This window comes from Pagrus major, chromosome 21 (genome assembly GCF_040436345.1).
Source record: "Pagrus major chromosome 21, Pma_NU_1.0".
Lineage (NCBI taxonomy): Eukaryota > Metazoa > Chordata > Actinopteri > Spariformes > Sparidae > Pagrus > Pagrus major.
This window is the reverse complement of record NC_133235.1, coordinates 4760247-4774606: the sequence shown is the minus strand read 5'-3', so window position 1 is coordinate 4774606 and position 14360 is coordinate 4760247.

Below are 14360 nucleotides of genomic sequence, written 5' to 3'. Positions count from 1 at the left end.
GTGTAAATGAGAAAAATATTCATAATGACCTAAAGTTTGTGATGGGAGTAAATTTAATCATCTAATTTGCATATTGTGACGTCACCAGGTGACTGAAAGTAACTTTCAGTAAAACTGATTTTTGAACATATTTACACAGAAAAAAAAATGTATATTGTCATCTCATCCTCAAAATAAAGAAACAGGAGTTTGATTGGAGTAAATTTACTAATATAATTTGTATGTCACCAGGTAAAATTCAGCAAAACGGAATTCTGAACATATTTACACAGTAGATTTTTTTTCATTTCATTTTTTCATAGATTTATTTCATCCTCTCATCCTCAGAGTAAATGAACAGGAATCTGATAGGAGTAAATTTCCTAATCTAACTTGTAAAAAGAAAAGAAAACTCTCACAGTGATCAGCGTGTGTTGCTTATGTGACAGTGTCTGCAGCTGCAGCATCGTCAGTCACTCGTCTCTGACGAGCGATCGTCATCAGAGGGCAAATCGTCCCCTTCTGAATCGCGATCAGCAAAGATCTGTGCAGGCACCTCATCTACACTGTAAAGTCTTTTGGGCATTTTGTTTTTTATTACAAAAATCGCTATCTGTCTCTCGATCTGTCCAGCAAACTTCTGCCACCGCTCCGCGGCTCTCTCCTCTCCCACTCTGCAGTTTAGCCGCTGCCGCTCCGACAGCGGGTGTCGGGTTTCAAACTTCTTTTTCTCAGGTATTTTGCATATAAACACACCCCCAAATGACGTCAGGATTGAAGCTGAATCTATTGGCTATCAAGTGGTAGCAAGCAGTAACAGCACAAGGCAGTAGATTTAAAGATATGGGCTGTTTTAATGAGCAATGTTGCCTGTCGCAATAATGCGACTTGGCGCCTAGAGGGTTAATTATAGCTTTATGAATGTACATTTAAAATGTACAATGTAAAATTATTTGTTTATTTAATTTAATAATTCATTCATGTCTATAGGCTATTTGGTCAAAAAGACACAAAGATTCAAATATATTCTCAAAATGTAATACTATGTGTGACCAATAGGGACCGCTAGAGAGTGAACATACAGCGACGCACACTTCCGGAACATGCAGCCTCATGAGGACTGCAATACCCTGTGTGACCTTCAGGGGTGCCTAGAGATACACACACACAGATTATGTCTTGAAAATTTATCCCATGGGGACTTTTTAGAAAACTGCATGGGGCATGTTTAAATACTCCCCACGGTACAACGGGTCCCCACTGGTCTGTGTTGAGTCAGGTCAAGGTCCCCACCAGAATAGAAAAAACAGTGCACACACACACACACGCATACATGTCTTTAGGTAGTTGTGAGGACCTCGTTCTTTGAGTTCTTTGTGAGGACCACCACTTTCACTATAGCTAGAATGGTGCAAAAAATAAATCTAACACTAGGTGGGAGTGGGGAGTCAGAATGTGACTTTAAATTTCAGAAAACACAAAGTAAAATAAATATTTTACTTCTACAGTTGTGAGGACCGAAGCCTGTTGCCAGGCGGATTTGTGTGTGTTTTTTGTTGCTGTTGATCCTCACAGCTCCAAGCTTCCTCACCAAGCCAAAGTCAATTCAGCATTAAACAGATTTGTTAAATGGGCCTCTGAGCAGTTTCTTCCTCCAGTTTAAACTTATTTTTGTCTGTGTAGTCTTATCTGTCATAAACAAGAGATTACAGGTTTACATTTGCGTTTACGTGTTTGCGTTTGTGTCGCGGAGTCGCAGTGCCACCGAGACGAGAGGAGAGCTGTGACACCGGGTCCGAGGCTCTGATCATGCAGGTTTGGTTTTCAGCCTCCACTCTCCCTGTAACAAGTAACAAGTCAAATATTAACATTTCAGCCTTTTCAGCTGTCAGTCTGCTCCTTCTTTCATCGATAATAATGGAGGCTGTGCTGAAGAGCCTCTCGCTCTCCACACTTGTTGAAGGTGCACTGAGATATTTAGTTGCCGTAACTGCCAGGGAGGGCAGTCTAGGTTGGTTGATCTTCCAATACAGCAGTGGATTATCCGAACGTGGAATAGTTGGCTCACTGAAGTAGGTCTGCACTTCAACACGTACATTTGTGGTGGTGGACTCCGGACCAGGTGCACTTCCAAGTTTGCTCTTGCTTGTAGCCTCTACCCATGAGGTCTTCTTTGTTGGCTCTGAGGTAGATGAGGCCCCCCTTGCTGGGTCTGAGGTGGAAGAAGTCCCCTCTGCTGGCTCAGAGGCTGTTCCCCTGGTCTTCCTCATCACTTCCTCCATCTTCATAACCTCTGCCAATAATGCATCCTTTCCCTACCTGTAACGACAAAAATTAACATACAACATTGAAAGTTTTTCTACCCTCAAGATCAACTGATGAATCCAGTCTGAAAATGAAATATGTATTTCTGTTTTAGATTTACAAGAGTAAAACACACACACATTCCTGTAGAGGCATCAGAGTGAGGACCGAGTAACTGTGCATTGGTAGTGAGGACCACCCTTTCTGCTACACTTGGAGAGAGGTAGTTGCAACTTTTCCCCACTAGGTCACCCCCTGATTCCATTTCCCACCTCAAATTCTTTAAAAACCAAAGTATAAAAATCAGTTTTAAAAACCCAGTTTACTAGTCAAGTGGGGACTTTTTCATGGGCACCATATTAAATTAGTTTGCAGCCAGACAATTTAACAATAACTCCTTTTTTTTGCTCAATAGTCACCCTTTACCACTATATATGTTTGTATATATATTTTAACAAACCAATTATGTAATAATACATCATAATTATTATTATATGAGGTTGTGGCTTATAAACAAGTGGAATACTTACAAAATAATGTTGATTTAAAGTTAGTCAGTCTACTGCACAGAAGCTTAATTGTGTATTTAACATGTACACAGCACTCCACACAGCCCTTACATACCTGGACAAAAACAACACTTATGTTCAGATGGTGTTTGTGGATTTTAGTTCTGCCTTTAACACTATCATTCCCCATAAACTGGTACAGAAACTGAGCAACTTCAGCCTGGGGGGCAGCTCATTGTGCACTTTGATTCTGGATTTCTTCTGCAATAGATCACAGATTGCGAGGGTGGGGAATTTTACATCACATACGCTCACCCTCAACACAGGCATGCCCAAGGGGTGTGTCCTCAGCCCTCTCTGATACTCCATATTCACACATGACTGTTCTTCCGTTCACCATTGTCAAGTTTGCTGACATCAAACAACGAAGCAGCCTACAGAGAAGAGGTACAGCACCTGACACATTGGTGTCTACAAAATAACCTGGACTTAAATATCGGCAAAAGCAAGTGTGAATCTGAGAATTACTCTGAACCTCCTTATCCATGGGGAGGAAGTGGAGGGTAGAGAAGTTCCTCGGAGTCCACGTTTCAGCCAACCTCACCTGGATCATGCACATTGGCCAACACAACAGGTGAGGAAAGCCCAACAGAGACTAGGAATATCCTAAGATATATATCCTAAGAAAGTTAAAACACGCCCACCTACCCCACTCTGCTCAACTTATCAACCATGAAAAGCATCTTGACCTACTGTTGCACTGCAAGATTTACCAGCTGCACAGAGGACAACAAGAAGGACATCTGGCGGGTAGTGAGGGCAGCGGAGCATATCATTCTATCAGACGCTTTATTCTAGGATGTCTGTATTTTGCTTTTGATGAAGATGCCATGCTGGAGCTGTTTAACAGTGTTTCATTGTTTAACAGTGTCAAATAAATTCTATTCTACTTCACTAGTTAAGATGTAAAAAAAATAAAGCAGCAGGTGTCTGTATTTATATTTATTTCAGGTTATTTTGTTACTCTATTTCCCATTCTCTTTACAGAGTATGAAAAAAATACATCCACATTAGAATGTGTTGAATAAAGAACACTTAAGTACCAACCATCTTTTGTAATTATATTACACCTGAATGGGAAAACACTAATAAAGTGACAAAAACATGTGTCACATATTCAAACAGTAGTGTTGAATAAAGAACACTAAAGTGCCAACCATCTTCTGTAATTATATTACACCTGAATGGGAAAACACAATAATAATAATCAAGTGACAAAAACACGTCACATATTTTAACAGTAGATTATGAAATTACATGTCTTTGAGCTGCTAAAAGAACGACAGCATCCACATGTAGAATGTGTTCAATAAAGAACACTAAAGTGCCAACCATCTTCTGTAATTATATTACACCTGAATGGGAAAACACTAATAAAGTGACAAAAACATGTGTCACATATTCAAACAGTAGATTATGACATTACATGTCTTTGAGCTGCTAAAAGAACGACAGCATCCACATTTAGAATGTGTTGAATAAAGAAGACTAGAGTAGTCACACTATTCAAAATTTAAGGTTGCGCGAAGCAGACCTCCTTTTCAGCGTAACAATTCTGTTGTACACTAGGTTTTTAACATCCTTCCAGATTCTCTTGCCCAGAACTTTCTCTTTTTTTATGCAGTTCACGCACGCTTCTTTTGCTGGTACTCGGCGCTGTTTGATAAACGCATCAAAGTGCTTGTGCACTGCTGTCCTCTCAGCCTCAGACCATCCTCTCCTTGCCTTTGCTAGGGGTGACAAATGACAGAAAACAATGCATACCTTAAATAAACAGGCATCAATAAACATTTTCATCTGTACAAACATAGCTTGCAGGTAGTCACAGATAGCAACCACAGTACTTATGTAGTATACAATTTAGTACCAATTTATACATTTCATTCAGAGTTTTGACCGTGTGGCAAGGCCATGCAAGGCTAGTTCATTTGTATAGCCCCTTAGTTTTTCTCAAAGGGCTTTACACAGCATCATAACATCATCTGCCCTACATCAACTGGGAAAAACTCCCAACAAAACCCCTTGGGGGGAAACGATCTGTATGCTTCTCCTGCCTAGTTTTAGAACCTACTTATTTCCTTGGACTTGGGCCGTTCTCCACTCTCTCTCTCGATCACATGTAGTCCTGGTTCCTGATCTACAACACAGACAGGCAAACATTGGGAGAAAATATAAATGTAATTCTGATCATCAAAATCTGTTTAAGTCATCATGTCCGTGTCCAAGATCTGCTGATCTTGCCATTTCTCTGCATTTCTCTCATATGTCTGAGACTTCCCAGATTATATGTACAGTAGCATCTTAGTATTCCTCCTCGCTCATCGGGTCTTAGATTGCATCTCTAGGCCCTAGTTTTTTGGCAATGTGACCAGTATCTTCCTGCCTGCCTTCCTAATGTTCACCCTTTTTGGATTTTCAGTCGAAAGCAGGCTTGTCTCAGCTCCTGCTTTGTGTCCACTCACTGCTCATCTGTTGGCAACCAGAATTTTGCCTTCATCAAAATAAATAAATGTACTAACGGCCTCTGTTTAACAAGTCTGTTTGTGTATCCTAATTTATAATTCTATGTTTTAAGCTTTACGAAATTATTTCTTCAGTGACAAAAATCTCAACAGTACTTTTAAGGATGAAATTCAACAGTTTGGATACTAGAACAAAAAAAATAATAAATTCTGTCAACTGCAACATTTCATTGTACGGTAATTTAGACAGTAAACATCTGGGGCGGTGTTTAGCTCAGTTGGTAGAGGGTGTGTCATTGCGTGTCATTCCCCCCCATCTCTGCCTCCTATTTCCTGTCACTGTCTCTACTATCCTATCGAATAAAGGCATAAAAAGCCAAAAAATATACTTAAAAAAAAGAAAAAAAAGACAGTAAACATCTCACCATCTGTGTCTGACTTCCCATCCTCAGTTCGTGGTTCACGGTGGACTTTCCCTAACAGGTCCGAAGGTGCATCTGTAAAGCAAGAGCAACAATGAGATCATAATACCAGCTGTAGAGAAGGATGAAATTATTAATTATTTTGTATTTTACAACCCATGCTCTGAGTTATAACGAACTTACTGCTGGTTTTCAGAGTCCGAGTCCTGGTCTGTTTTCTCTTCTTCTGGGAGAGCCTCATATCTGGGCTCGATCCCACACTCTCATCTACAACAGCAAAAGACCAACGTTAGTCAATCTTTACAGGTTAAAGTCTCGGATCAATACATTTTTAACGGCTACTAAAATAATTCAATAAAGATCCATCTCAAACACAACTGTAATGATGAAAAGGGATATAACAGGTGCAAATATAACAAATTTAAAGTCCCTGCAAGGAACTTTCATGTTTGTTGTAAAGTATATGTTGGCCTTTAATAGTGGAAGAGACAGGAAATGGGAGGCAGAGAGGGAATGGCATGCAGCAAAGGGCCACCTGCAGTCAGGACTGTAGCCTCAACACATAGTAGGCTGCTCTACCAACTGAGCTCAACGATGCCCCTTCTACTTCTTTTATCTAATAAGTTTAAGTAAGGAAAACACAACCACAGGGTACAAAAAGGTTGCATTTCTAAATTCCACTACCATCATTAATCTCACCATCTGTGTCTGACTTCCCATCCTCAGTTCGTGGCTCACGGCGGACTTTGCCTAACAGGTCCGAAGGTGCATCTGTAAAGCAAGAGCAACACAAGTGCAACACCTCTGTAAATATGAAAGGAGACAATGAGATCATAATACCAGCTGCAGAGAGGGCTGAAATTATTCATTCTTGGTATTTTACAACCCATGCTCTGAGTTTTAACAAACTTACTGCTGGTTTTCAGAGTCCGAGCCCTGGTCTGTCTTCTCTTCTTCTGGGAGAGCCTCATATCTGGGTTCGATCCCACACTCTCATCTACAACAGCAAAAGACCAACGTTAGTCAATCTTTACAGGTTAAAGTTTGAAAGAAAGCCTTCATCCCACCCCCTGGGTTGAGCCGAGGTCTACCGGTCATTTCCAGACTATACATTTAAAAAGTACAAGTCAGTGGAATATCAGTGGAATATTAGTGTTAATGCAAGTCTTAAATAGCTATATCTTCACACAGCAATCACTTCCATGGAGTGTTTGGTCCGTAACACAGGTCTGTCGGTCACTCTGCTGTAAACCCAGGAGATCATTTTCTTGTATCCTAGAACCTTTATCCAATGAGGAGAGAGAACGGCAGGAGGAGACATAGATATTGGACGAGGGCGGAGAATGCTAACTCCATCCGCTGACAGGAAGTTAGCTAAAAACAACCGGATCACTGCCTTCTGCTTTAATTATATAGTCTTGACTTGTCAGGCTAGGCTCCACATCATGGCTGAAAAAACAAATAGGATCAGAGCCCCTGAGCCGGTGTGCAGCTGTTAATGACAGATCCGACTACACAAATACATTCATCGTAACATGTACGTGATAACCTTTCCCTCCACTGATTGATTACCAAAGGCTTTGGTGACAACAGTGAGGAAGCTCAGCAAAACAGGGAGAAATGAAAAGATTTGAAATGCAATTTATAAAATCAATAAGTTGTATTTTAATCAACATTGTTTGAAATTAATTATTTCACTCGTAATCCATGTAATAAGAAGGAAAATGTGTAGTTTATCAGTCGTTATGCCCAAATAAACCCCAACAGAATGAATAGAACCCCGACGCAAAATAAAATGACTCAAAAGTAGTGAGAATGTTTATATCAAAAAAATGTTCAGATCAGAGAAAGGCATCCTCAGTTTTAAGATGCAGGTACCACCAAATATGTTAACCTTCTGTCTAGCACTGCAACAATTAATCAAAAAATAATAGACTTAATTAATTAACTATTCTGATAATCTAATAAGTGTAAATGAGTATTTTTTGAATGAAAAAAAGCTCCAGATTCTCTTCTTCAGCTTCTTAAATGTGAACATTTCTGGTTTCTTTGTTCCTTTCTGACAATTAACTGAGTCTCTCTCTGGTTTCTGGACAAAACAAGACATTTGAGGACGATGTCACCTGCTGGTTTGAGACACACTGGTCAATAAAATGTTTAAAAATGCCAAACAACTGATCAATAATGAAAATAATCGTTTGGGTTAGTCCTATTTCTGTTCTGTTTGTTTTATTGTTCTTCTTTCCTCCCTCCCTCCTTCCTTTATTACCCCTTTCCTTCCCTCTTTCCTTCCCCTTCTCCTTTGTTCTCTCCTCTTTCCTTCCCTCCCTCCCTCCCTCTTCCCTTCTCTGTCCTCCCTCCTCCTCCTCCTCCTTTGTTCCTTCCTCTTTTCCTCCCTCTCTCCTTCGAGGACAACAAATAAGATAAGTCAAATAAGACATGCACCTCTAACATGTTTAAAATAAACAGAAGCCTAAGACACATACCATCGTCTTGCCCTCTGCCTGGGTTCTTTGTCTTTGGGCGAAGGTCAGAGGTCGATGTGGGAGGTTCACCTAAGAAGATAATTAGTCAGTTCAGAACCAAAGACTACTGCTGAATAAACTAGCTCAATTGGGTCAAAACAGGATAAAACTGTGTCAGTTGTAGTGCATACATACCACTAACAGAGAGGCTGATGTTGTCTAGGTTCTTGCCCTTCATGGTCCCTGTCCCCTCCTCCATAGCAAACAGAAGTTTGCTGATTTTGGCAATCTGAAACGTTTTGTCTGTCTGCCGGTAAAAGTCCCGATGCACCCGGATGTCGTGTCCCATAAATCTTGCGACTTGTTCAAGCTCTTGTTCACTTAGATCGAGGAGTTGACAGAGAGTGGCAACTTGTTTCCTTAATTTGGTTGATCTAAGGAGCTCAGGGTTTTCTGCTTTACTATCCTCAGCATATTTTCGCAAGCAATCACAGCCACGTATATTGGTCAATGCACCTGGTCTTGCGAAGAGATATGGGTTTTCTGCGGGTATGCCAGCTTCATCCCTCCTTTCAAGTAACAAGTCAATCGACTCCTTCATTCTCTCCGTAAAGAAAACTGGGACCTTCCTGTCTCTTTTTCCTCTGACCTCTATGCGTGTTAGAAGACCGCTGAGCTGTTTCTCAAGTGGCGACAATGTTTCATAGATGTCTTTGTTAATGGGATTAGTGCTTGCTGTCTTGTAGATGTCAAGAGACAAGCGTGATGCCTCGCCTTCACGCCGTTTGTTGAAGATGATGACCTGTGCCAGAACTGTCTCATTCAATGTCTTGTAGGCTGTTAAACTTCGCTCCTTTGTTAGTTCCTCCTTTGCTTTATCCTCCATCTTCCTCAGATGATCCGTCAGGGCAACCACATCTTTGGTAAGGGGGATGTCGTCTGGTTTGTTCCATCGTTTTTCTTGCATTGTCTGATGAGCACTCACAGCCACATGATTCTTCCAGTTTTTTTCTAGAAGTTCAAGGAATTTTTTGGCCTTCTTCTCAGCCAGGTCATCATCATTCATAAGTGCTTCACCAATGAGGACCTCCACTGCTCCTTTTAGACAGAATCCGATTTTGACAGCAGTAGATGGTTTCCCATACTCGTTTTTGCCAGGACTAAACTCTGAAACCTTCTTTGCCGCACTGACTACAAGCTTATACCATGATGGTGCACACACATCTTCCAGGTCCTTTACAGTTTCGTTCATGCTTTTAACCACCAACATAAAACGTCCAAGCTCCCTCATTCTCTGTGCAATATACTGGTGTTTTGACTTCACACGTCCATGTTTTGCAAAAAGTGCTTCACCATACCTGCAGATCAAAGAGTCTGACCTTATGTGAAAAGAGACGTCGTCTTGCCGCATATTATTGACAATCGCCTGACATCCACTTGAGGAAGCCCTGATCGGAAGAAGCTGCGCAGCTCTACTTTGTACTCTTCTTCTTGTTTTTTTCTCCTCATTATCTACCGTGCACAATCTTTTACTCCCACATGAGGACTGATGTTTCCATAGCTCTTTTTTTACAAACATCCCAAAACAATAAGCACAAGGCAAGTAATCTTTAACAGAGGTGTTAAGAGATGGCTGCTTGCACGTCACAACTTGCCCTTTCCCCTTTTTCAGTACTTTCATGTTGTGTTTAAAATCCCCTTTATTACGTAATTGATGTAGAAGCACCTTTCTCTCCTTTGATTTTGCCGTGAAGCTGAAGGCATAGGCTACATCCTTGATCGCACTATGTTTTCTCTCCAGATGCCTCGCCACCTTTGCCTGTGGCTTTCCACAGTAAAGACAGAAGTGTCTCTTGTCCCATGAGCGCCTCCCGTCCTCCCTTTTAGTGCAAATTTTTACGGTTACACTTTTTACTTTGGTGTCTTCTTTGTTTTTTCTTTTTACGTAAGTTTTGCGGTTTCTGTGTTTTTTTATATTGCACTTGCCTGCTCTTTTGGGTTTTTCTTCTGATGAATCTGTGCAAAGAGTTTCTTCAGAGAGGATATCATCTGCATCACTGCCTGATGACTCTGACTGGGATGGGCTGTATTCTGAGCCGCTTGAGTCAGAAGTTTCAAGTAATGAAGGTTCACTCTCTTCCTGATGACTGTCCAACTGTAAACAAAACACAAACACCAGCACTCACAATTAATACTTGGAATCTTGTCTTAACCGCACAGCAGTGTCGGACAAACGTGTTTCAGCCACTTGGCTTTCTTCAAGTGGTTGAAACACGTCTATCCCTCCCTCCCTCCTTTCTTTCTTTCTTTCCTCCCTCCCTCTCTCTCTCCCTCCCTCCCTCCTAGGCCCAAAACATTACATTTTCTGAGTGACATTAAATAACTGTTGGGAGCTCAACTAGTGTGCAGTCTCCTTTTTTCTTTAACTGGTTTCTTTTTAGTAGTCCAGCACCTAGTGTTTAGCATTTGGGGATGTGCGTGTCCATCTCTTTTTTACTTAAGACAGGTCAGAGCCTCAAGGGTCAGACAGTTGGCCGCATGTGGCTGGTTTAACGTTGTAGTCAATAAAAGTGGTTAAAAAACAACAAAATTTGTCCTGCTTAAATCCAATGTACATTTTCCTAGATTTTAAATCGATACATGTTGTCTGGAAGGGCAATTTGCCAAGCACAGACCAATGCAGTTAGATCGAAGGAATATAAATAATTACACCCCTACTACTGTATAGATTTTGTATGTTCACTTACTTGTGTTGGCTCCACACTCATGGCTTGGACCTAAGAAAAAAGAAAATTTATATTGTTTAATGTTATTGTCTGAAACAGTCTTAACAAATCGAAGGAATATAAATAATTACACCCCTACTACTGTATAGATTTTGTATGTTCACTTACTTGTGTTGGCTCCACACTCATGGCTTGGACCTAAGAAAAAAGAAAATTTATATTGTTTAATGTTATTGTCTGACACAGTCTTAACAAATAATTAAACAATCACCTGCCTGGGCTCCACTAAGTAGGTCTGGGGGAAGAATATTTGGTGCACTTTCAGAGCTATCAATCACATATCACATCAATAAATTGGAATGACAATGTCAATGTTTTTAAAAGGATATGCCAACATCTCTTCCCTCAGTTCAGGGTTAACAGACTCAGAGTTTTCACTAACGTTAAACCTGCTTTGTGAAACAGCCCCCTGGTTGTGACCTGCGTTCTGTTACACGTGTATCCTTTCAAAGTAAATACCAGGGGTGCAAACTCATCAGGAGTAAAAAAGGTGACAAGATACCGACCCCTTAGGGGGGATTTTTTTAAAAACCAACTTTAAAGGTGAATTTACAGTCAATTTTAGCATGAGACTAGGGTCCAGATTTACTCAGGTTTGCACAGCTTTTGCTCCTGTTAAACCTGCACAATCTGTCTCTCTGTGTTTGGTTTTGAAATATGTAAGGGGGTCTTCAGCCTTTGCAGGTTTAGCATGAGCAAAAGCTGTGCAAAACTTAGAGAATCTGTCCCTTGATGTCCATCAGATGAACCTTGCAAACCTTGCCTTCAAACTAAATAAAATTTAATACAGACTGATTGGTTCATTGTGAAACATTTATTTATTGATGTAAATGTGTTTTCTGTAGGCTACGTAGGCTATGCTCCAAGGCAGCGCTGCTTTCTGTCCAATAACACACATGAAGCTTAAAAATGCCATAGGCTACATAAAACATATTAAGCGGCAATATGTATTTAAAAGATGTTCAAGCAAACGGTTCGGTTCACGGTTTTGTGGTCATGGTTTTCGGTTCGGTTTCGTATACTTTGATCGTTGGGAAAATCAATCATGTCTTGTATATTCAGGTTAAAACTTAAAGAATGAGGCAGTCTGACATCTGATCCATCATTGTGACAGTCTGAGGTTAAAAGTAGTGAGATTCTGGCGGCAAGAGGAGACATTGATAGTTCCAACATGTTTTAATTTATTGGGCAAATAAAGTTATCTAACAAATGCTAAGAACAATTAGATATTCACTGAAATATATAACCTATATTTATTAATTGTGGTTCTTACAAAAAATATATCTTATAAAATATAAAAGCTAAAATGTCTCTTAAAGCTCTGCCCCTTTAATTTAAATGTATTGACTCTACCAACACTGAATACTGTATGATCTGTATCTCTGCTGGCTAATAATACCAGGACTGACAGGCACAATATCCCTTTCACAGCTCTTTATTCATCTTTCAAGTTTGACTACAAAACATAAAATCGAGTGGGTACAGGGCTGCATATATCTTAATAAGTTCATACAACATGTCATTTTTTTGCAATTCAGCTGCAGTGAAAAAGGTTGAATTATTTAAATAATTTAACTTTAGCCTACTACTTTTACAACCACATTATTTACCAGCAACATAAAGTGAAACAGAGGCAGAGGTGTCCTGCCACAGTCAGTCAACCTCCTCCTCCTCCTGCTGCTCAGGTTGCGCTGCAGCGCTAATAAAAGCTAAACGCGCTAATCGCTAATTGGCCACGATCGCGATCATCACACACACGCGGTCCCATACAGCAGACCTACAACGCTGCTGGAGCATCTTCTAGCTCCGACTCTTTCACTCGCCATGCTCAAAAAGTCACGTTAGTTAGTCTGTATAAAAGTGAAGCTTCAGGTGTGTATTGCTGGACAGAAGAGGAGCGCTGCCACCACTCGTTGTCATCCAGATAAGCTGCATGCGCCTTAAAGAGACAGGTGCATTGGCTCGGCTCGGCTTGCCTCGCCGGACCCCCCCCCCCCCCCTCTCAATTTTTTTTTTTTTTGCGGATTTACACGAATCACACAAATGACCAATTTGGGATCCAAAACGGCGAATTTCGCCGAAAGGTGATAAGTTTGCACCCCTGAAATACACACCAAGCTAGACCACGGTGCATAAAACCAGTAGAACAGCTGAGGAGGAAAGCAGCAGAATAACTTATTCATGTTGTCAGGCCGGGAGTAGCTTCTCCCCGACCCGGTCGGCCGGAGGTAGCGGCCCGGGTAGCAGTGCTAACGACCTACAGCGATCTCTGGTGCTGCTAACGGCTAGCTCCGGCGCTGCTAAATTAGCAGTTAGCCAATTAGTCCGGTCGGGAGCTTAGCATCATGCTATCCCACTGATAACAAGCCCCACTGATATCAAGTCCCACTGATAACAATCCGAAATGAAGTAACATGAACACCTGTTAAGCTTTCCAGTATCAAATTTTACATTTTACATTGCCATCTTGCAGTTTAAAAAGTTTGAATCTTGCCTGTGACGTTTCCAAATAGCAAAACAATACACCATTAGCATAAACTGAAACTGACACTACAGGAATTTAAAATATCTTTTACTTACACGTCTCTCACAGTCCTCGTGGTGCTCTTTAAGACGCTTTAACCTCCTTTGGAATCTCTCCAGTCCGCGCTTCACTGGACTTCTCCCACGCTCCATAGTGCAGTTCTGCTGAGTGCAGGTAGTTCTGCTGCTCATGTCTCCACTGAGGTACCACGCTGCCCAGTGCCCATCCCCCACCACAGCCACAGGTGCGGGCGGGGGAACCACCCCTCCCCTTGATGGGCCATTAATTAAGGCGCTGTTCTGTGCACCACAATATCAGCACTTCTCAGCTCTGACTCTCAGACCTCTGTGCAGGCTGTAAACTTGCATTTAAATTGAAGAATCACATTTATCTGCACAAAGTAGTGGCACTATTGCTTAAAAACTGTTAAATCATGCATTGTTATTTTTTTCAAGGTTAAAATAAAGTATTTGAAAAAATACATAGTAAAAAAAAGTATTTAAGTGTTAAATTACTGAGCCTCTCTCAGAATATACCCTTATATTTTACACTGTTTTAGCATTGCATTAATGATTTTATATTATCATGTTTGTTTTTTCTGTGTTTCATATGGTAAAGACCAGTTAGGAACTGCAGAATTGCTCCTCAGGAATAATTATGTTTATTTGTGGATGAATTAAATCTTACTTGAACCCAAATGAAAATACAACAACCTTCCTTTGTTGATGACATAATTATTTGGGATTTCCAGAGCATCTAGACCAATATTAAGTATCAGAAAATAACCTTGAAGTTTAAGTAGGTTACCTTAAATCTTTTAATACAGTAAATCAGGCATCATGAAATGGC